This window comes from Meles meles, chromosome Y (genome assembly GCF_922984935.1).
Source record: "Meles meles chromosome Y, mMelMel3.1 paternal haplotype, whole genome shotgun sequence".
Lineage (NCBI taxonomy): Eukaryota > Metazoa > Chordata > Mammalia > Carnivora > Mustelidae > Meles > Meles meles.
In genome coordinates this window covers 7,757,430-7,765,431 of record NC_060088.1, presented here as the reverse complement: position 1 = coordinate 7,765,431, position 8,002 = coordinate 7,757,430, and the positions used below count along the sequence as shown (strand labels likewise).

The window sequence follows — 8,002 nt, the reverse complement described above, 5'->3', positions numbered from 1 at the left end:
CCGTAGGGAACCTGCGCCCACCTCCCATGGAAAAACGAGTCTGCTGACGATGGACTTCTCCATGCATGCAGGCTTCCAGAGGTGAGACAGCCTCCCGTGGACACGCGTGACAGCATAGGGAAGGTGCCATGTTCTTCAAGGGCAGAAACTAGTCTGTGCAGAATGCAACAAGGAGGGAACAAGTGGCATCAAGGCAGATGTCTTCCACTGTCTGTTGGTGAGCCCCCAGGGATTGTCCAGTGTGCTTCCCTCTGAGACAGGGTTCCTGGGAAACACAGCATGGAAGCAAGGCATTGCATGATGAAAACAGGAGGAATGTTCCAATGCCCGTGAAGAATCAGGAGGAATCTGCTGTTCACTGATCTCTCTGCACAAGTCGGTTCCATGTTCACAATGGACAGAAACGAGCCCACGAAGAGGCAACGTACATGCGATGGAAGGTTTGCCTGTGGGAGAAGCTCCAGAGAAAGTATGCATTGTGACAACGGGAAAGCACACCAGGTCCGTCCACAGAAAATCAAGTCTGGAGAGACCGCAGCACTCCAGGAACATCTTGGTTGAAGCAGACAGGAGCTTTTCCCAAGGGACAAGAAGAATGGGCTCTTCATGGCACACCAAGGAAAACGTCTGTATAGCGTGGAATGTTCATAATTTGCTTGCTTGCAGAACTGGGAGACAATGCTGAATGTATGTTTGAGTGGCTAGGGAAGGTGCCATAGTCCTTGGCAATGGGTCACAGTCCAGGGAGAGAACACCCCAGAGACAACGTTTTCCTTGAGAGAGATGCCTTTGGGTATGCCTGGGTTTCAGGAACAGGCTGTGGCACTCAAGGTTCCCCTGAAGGAGAGGACTGCAAAGAACCATCTTTTGTGGATCTTTCTGTTCCTTGAGGACCTGTTTCTCAGTGGGATGTGTTGCAGTAGGGATCATGACACCAAGGAAAACCCAGCCAACACGCCTGGGGAGAAATGACCTTTCAACGTATTCTGGTTTGCAGAGGAGAGATGCAGAGCAAGAGATGGCGCCCTCAAGGAGGGATGGTGCCAGGTCCCTAATGCGCTGAAAGTAGTCTGTGAGGAATTCTGCTTTCAACCAACAAGTCTCCCTCAGGTAGGAATCGTGGATCATGGAGGTGTTTCAGCGAGGGGATCGGAGTGTATCTCCCCCCCTGAGAACCAAGTCTAAGGAGGGCACAATATGCAGGGAACCGCCTTCCTCCTGAGGAATGGTGGGCTTTCCGATGAATGCATGGAACACCAAGGATAACTCTGCAGATGGATCTCTGAGAGACCAAGTGTGTGGAGAAAGGAACTCTCCACTCCTTCTCCTTTCAGCAGAGGCAGACCACACTGAACACACTTGTGCTTCTGTACGGAAGGTCCAGAGTCCATGGCATGCAAAAACAAGTCTGAGGAGAATACAACGTCGAGCCCACCATGAGAACTCTGAGAAACCATGTGTGTAGAGAAGGGAACTCAGAGCCAATGTCTGGCGTTTTAGGATGGTGGGAGGTGCTCAGTACCTGGCTGCATTCCACAGAGACATATGTCCAAATTAAATAAACCATCAGCTGGCCACAGTAAATCCTTGTAAAGTGTTTTTTCCCCCAAAGGTTGTGCTTGCATGTATTTGACAAAGACAGACAGATCACAGTTGGGGGGTGGAGAGGAGCTGGAGAAGGAGCAGCAGACCTTCCCTTGATCAGGGAACCTGAGATGGGAGACGATCCTATGACCCTGGGATCATGAGCTGAGCTGAAGACCGCCTCTGACGGAGGAACTGATGGAGACACCTGGGAACCAATCTATGTGTTCTTAACACCTCACTGTTCTAGACAAGAGACACTGCTCTGTCATTGTTCAGAAATGCAGGGGATATGGATTTTGGCTCCAGCTGGTGTTGCTTGCTCTATGCAATCTGCTTCTACAGCTGGCATAGCTTGTCAACTTGAAGTCAATGATGTTGCTATAGACACACTATTCTCCCAAGCATATTTGGGTAAAGAGAATTCCTCCATTGCTAGCTTTTGCTGGGTGAATGGCACTATGACTTGGTTGCTCTGCTTCTGTGGATGGTGATGGACATCCTCTGTGCCTCTGAATCTGGATCTCTGTTTCTGCCCCCAGAGGAGGGACGTTTTCTGCTCTGATTTCTCAAAGATTTGTTTGGCCCTCTTTTTTCTCTCTCTCTTCTAGGAATCCTACAATAGGCATCTTTTTACATTAGTTGGAGTCAATGATTTCCTTAAGCCCATTCTCATGTTCCATTAATCTTCCTTCTCCCTTTTGCTTCGCTTCCCTATTTTCCAATATTTGTCTTCCAGGTAACAAAATTGATCCTCTGGTTCTGCCAGCTTACTCTACTTGCATCCAGTCTGCTACCAAACTTTTCATAAGGAATTCCTCATTATTATTCTTTTTTGTATCACTTTTATCTCTGTGATCTGAGCCTCTCTGATGTCTTCTATGTTTTTTAAATGCAGAGTGAGTATCCTGGCTGCTGCATTAAATTCTGCATTGGGCAGTTTACATGTATATATGTCACTTCGATTGCCTGGCCATGATTATTTCTTGCTCTTTTTTGTCAGCATAAATTGATTCTTCCAACTTTGCATTTGATCTGGGTCTCTGTATTCTTCTCTGTATTTGAAAAGTACATTCTGTTCTCTACCCGGAGGGTAATTTTTTTAGGAAGAAGAGCTCATGGAGGACCCAAGAGAAGGCCCTTGAGGAAGTCTCAGAGGTGTGTTGCCTGTCGTCTGCTTTTGTGTCATGGTTGTCTTCTGTCCTCTAGGCCAGTTATCTGCAGAGGCTATCCTTGCCTGCCATTCAGATTGTTTGGCAGAATATGGTGAGGTTTAGCTTGGTGGGCTCTGGTGTGCCTGTGATAGGAGACATTAAACCAACTCAACAGAACTAAAGCCTGACAATGCTATGGTCAGGAGAGAGCATGTGGGCTGGTCTTTATTCTAGTCCCCTAGGGGCGGGTCTGTTCTCCTGGGACTAAGCAATTTGGGCTGAGGAAGGCAGTGCCAAGAGTGTTCCAGGGCTGTAACTTCCTGTTTGCAGGATAGGCAGCCAATTTCATCACTGGTTTGTCTTTGGCCAGTAGCTTGGTTTTTATGCTGGTGGTAGAATGGCCCCATGTTTCTTTTGTCCCCATTGAGGCATCTCCATGAACAATGCCTATCAAGGATACACTGCAAGAAGCAATAATCTTCCCACTGTGTTCCACGTATTGTCTCTGATCATGTTTCCAGGCAGTCTTCACCTGGATGCTTGCTGGTGTCCTCTCCAGGAGAAAAACACTGTTCTCTGGATCTATGTCTGACAAGACTAATGACCTGAAATCTCTGGGTCTTAAGATCCTTTGGTTGCAAGAACTCATGTCATTCAGTCCCTCTCCTTTTCACAGCCAATGGCTATAGGGAAACATTCAACTTGTGGGTTCCCAATGTGCTCCCCTGTCCTGTGCCTGTGTCTTTGGCCATGGCTCCCTGCCCCCTGAAGCACCAACCATCCACTTCTCCCCTAAGCCATGTGTCCAATATTCTCCCATAGTCTATACAACGTATTCTCTCCTTTGCTGTGGAGTTTGATTTGTAGGCTTCAGGTCAATTTATTCCAGGTTGCAGTTGATGTGGTCATCTTCCAGTTGTTTTCATGTCTGAAGACAGTCCTGGAGTTCCCAGACACTATTACCATCTCACTGTCCCCCAAATGCACCACAAACTCTTACCCAGCCACAAGCAAGAAGTCTTTCCACTTGCCCCATGTGGCACAGAGCTGGGGAGCATAAAGCTACATCACATTAATCAGTCACAGAAGACAAATACCTTATGATTTCACTCATTCATGGAATCAAAGAAATATGTGAAAAAGGAATTAAAGAGGGACAAATATTAAGACTCTATATGGGGCAAACAAAATTTTGGGTTTGTTACAAGGCAGGTAACTGAGAATATGTGTTTATAAAAGTGGATTTAATGTGACATACATTACAGAAAAGGTGGCTGAAAGGGATGTAACATGAGTTTCCAATGCATTTGAAATTGAATTGTTATCCAAAAAAGAGCAGCTTCGTATCTCTTAAAATTTCATTACAGGCATTGTGTGAAACACACACACACACACACACACACACACACACACACACACACAGATGAGTCCCACAAAAGTTAGGAAGCAAGTGAGGAATAGCCCTAAAGGAAGCAAACCTCAAAGAAAATACCATAAAGGGAAAAAACACAGAGAATCCAAGTCAGAAACCAACCAAAATGAAAATTTAACTCTGTACCTATCAACAATTAAATGATTCAGGACTAAATTTTCCTATCACAACAAACAGTTTTACTGACTAGATGAAAATGCAAAAGATCAAAAAGCTCAAAAAGAAAAGAACAAAAACAAAACAAGCTCAACATTATGTTGGCCATAGGAGATTCCCTTTGACTATAAAGATACACATAGCTAGAAAGTGAAGGAATTAGCTTTGCACAGTGGCAGTATCGTAGCCAATGAGGTTTATCCGAGGCACGATTATTGCTAATAGAAAGTGAAGGAATTGGAAGAGATAGGTTATACAAATGGAAAGGAAAAGAGAGTAGAAGTGGTTCTGCCTATGTCAGATAGAGAGATTTTAAGCATCAAAGAGACAAACCATAAGGGGAAAGTCCTTATTCTTTTTTTGATTTTTAATTTGACAGACAGAAATCACAAGTAGGCAGAGAGGAAGGCAGAGAGAGAGAGAGAGAAGGACACAGCCTCTGCATTGAGATGAGAGCCCAATGTGGTGCTTGATTCTATAACCCTGGCATCATGACCCAAACTGAAGGCAGAGGTTTTAAACCCACTGAGCCAATCAGACGCCCTGAAGTTCCTTAGTCTTGACGGAGCTTCAAAATATCAGAAACTTGGAAGAATTGCCAATATATATGCAACCAAAATTGGTGTACATAAATATTTGAAGCATATTAATAAAACTGAAGGGAGATAGAGACCACAATCAAATATTGCTGGGGATGATGATATCCACTTTCAGCATAGGACAGATCATCCAGATGGAAAGGTGGTAAGGAATAAGAGGCATCATGGGCACTATAGAGCACCTGAGATTAGGGGAAACATGCATAAAATTGTGTCTCTGAGGACCATAAGAGAAGTTCTTCCCAAGGGCAGACCTAACATTGTCTATCATAGATCCTGTGCTGAAGTCCAAATATAGCTGTAATTAATATAAGAGAATTAAAATCCTATGTTGTATACTTAGGACCACAATGGTATGAAAATGGAAAGAAATCAGTATTGAAAGGAAAACTCTGTCAGATTCGAATAGATGGAAAACAGAACACACTCCCAGACAAGAAATGCATCAAATAAAAATCAAAAGGAAAATTAGAATATACCTTGAACTAAGGAAAATAAAGAAACTTGTGGGATGATACCTAAATATTTTCTGAGGAAGGAATATAGGGATAAATGCATATATTACCAAAAATTAAAAAGACCTATATAAACCAACCTATGTTGAAACAATACAGAACAAGAAAAAAAAAAAAAGAAAAGAAATCTGAAGTTATCAGATAAAATGAAATAATAATTATTATAGAAAGAAAAGAAATAAAAAAAAAAAACCAAGGGAAAAATCAGTAGAACTCACATGACAGTTTTGAAAACCAAATTTGAAAAATTTGGAAAAATTTGGAATGGAAGAGCCATTACCTGGATAAATCAAGGAGAAAAGCATACAGCTGAAATTATGAGAGATAAAACATGACAACTGATAGAAAGGGGAAAAAAAGTAACCTAAAAAAACCCCTATACACAATTATGCTAGCAAATCCAATAACTGAGAGAAAAGGATAAATTCCAAGACCCATATCAACTACCAAGACTAGATAATGAAACATACAAAATCTGAGCTCTCTGATAATGACAAAGCATTTGAAGCAGTAATAAGATACCTCCAATCATACAAAAAGCCAGGTTCAAATCAATTTCCTGGTCAACATTTCTAGATATTTAATGAAGGCAATGTCATTTCTTCTCATCTATTCCAGAAATGGAGGTGTAGGGAAAACTCTAATTTCAAGCTCCAAAGAAACATTCAGATAATGACATTATAAGAAACAGATCACATAACATTTTAATAGTAAAGATAATAAAAATATAATTCTTTTCTTTTCTCATTTTTCATCATTTACCTGTAAAGCTCCTTTTTTCTTTTTTTTTTAATTTTATTTTTTATATTTGGGAAGACAGCCTACCATCCAACATATGCTTTTGAGAGAGTGTTCACTGATTCTTTAGATGCATATACTACCCAGTGCTCATCATAATATATGCCACACCTCCTCCATATCCATTGATCATTTCCCACATTCCCTGAATGTCTCTCCCTTCTGTAACCCTCAGCTTGGTTCTCAGAGTCCCGAGTCTCTCCTGGTTTGTCTCCCTATCTGACTTCTTCCTCTTCAGTTTTCCCTTCCTTCTACTAATGTCCATGGTATTCCTCGTGTACCACATATGAGTAAAGCCATATGATATTTCCATTTGTCTGTTTGCCTTTTTCATTTAGCATAACCCAATCCTGTGTCATTCATATCAATGCAAGTGTCGTGGGTTCATCCTCCCTGATGGCTGAGAAATACTACGTTGCCTATATGGACCACTTATTCTTTATCCACAGGCCTTTCAAAGGGCATCAACACTCCATCCACAGTTCTGCTCGAGTGCACAGTGCAGGCCATCTATATAGGCCATTCATTTTCCTCTGAATAAAGAGAGTTGGTCAACATGGCTTTACCCATTACCACTGCATGTAGAGTTAGCTAAGTATGATAAGGAGTGCTGTCCAGGGTTTTTCCTTAAGGGTCAGCTATAATGGATAATGTTAGTGTCTTTGAAGCCTTTGCAAAGGTGTTTAAGGTAAAATCAGGTAGAAGGAGCCCTAATCCCTTATGAATGGTGTTTTAGAACACTAAAAGATGAGGACACAGACAGTACAATGCATCCATGCCCTAGCATTTTTCCCTTGAAACGTGACTTTACTTCCCTTTATAGTCACAGACCGATAGCAAAAAGAAGGTAAAAATGGACTCTCTCAAACATGTTATGACAAACTTCACAGAGAGCTAATGATACCCAAGAAGCCCCACTCTTTATTGAGATTTTTAGAAATTGCAGTGGAAATAGGAACACCAGGATCTCTCAAGAGAATTGTTGGCCTAAAGGATGGTGTACCATACATCATTTTCTTTTCTCTTTGTATAGAAAGGAGAAGTGGGAAATAAACACAAAAGACAAGCTGAGTCCATGAGCATATAACAGGTCTCTCTTCTGTCCTTCCTGGGGTTACCTACCTAAGGTAGGACTCAACGATCATGAGTAAGGTACTACTGCATCAGTGAAGCTTGTTTCTGTGATGTCATAAATGTTTGAGGTCATAGCAACCACTCCTCCCCAAACCATGCCTAATCTCTATACTGGGCTGGAGTAGTCATGGGTCAGCCAAGAGGATCACAAGCTCTCCAAAACTGCTGGAACTGCCTGCGTATTTCACCAAGGCAGTTTGCGAAGTGGGATGGTGTCACATTCTCCATGGCTGAATTTGTAGTCTTTGGTTGTGACTGTCACCATCAGCCCCTTGGACTCCTAAGAAGGGCAAGAATCCACAATTCTTTCTTACCCATGAAAGGTCAAGAAAGAGTCAGGACTACAACCCAGACTCATGTGAGGAACTCCACACCCAGCACATGTGCATGGTCCTCCCACCCAATAAGGATGCTTCTTACCAGGAAAAGGGCCATCCAAGGAAAGATCACAGTGAACAACCACAACCATGACAAAGACATATCTGGAGCCTTAAACAATGAGAACACGTGTTCCACTAGCATCTTCAGAAATCGTGCCAAAAAGGGCTCCCAATCTTCAAAGCTGACCAAGCACCAAGGGCAGACCCTACACCGTAGAACCTTAGGCCCAGGACAAACTCCTCTGTTTGT

The 8,002-nt window shown here is 42.6% G+C and overlaps 1 pseudogene; it reads left to right on the top strand.

Annotated features, from left to right (window-relative positions):
* Window positions 1–4,487: 4,487 nt before the first annotated feature.
* LOC123935958 lies at window positions 4,488–4,585 on the top strand (annotated as a pseudogene).
* Window positions 4,586–8,002: the final 3,417 nt, after the last annotated feature.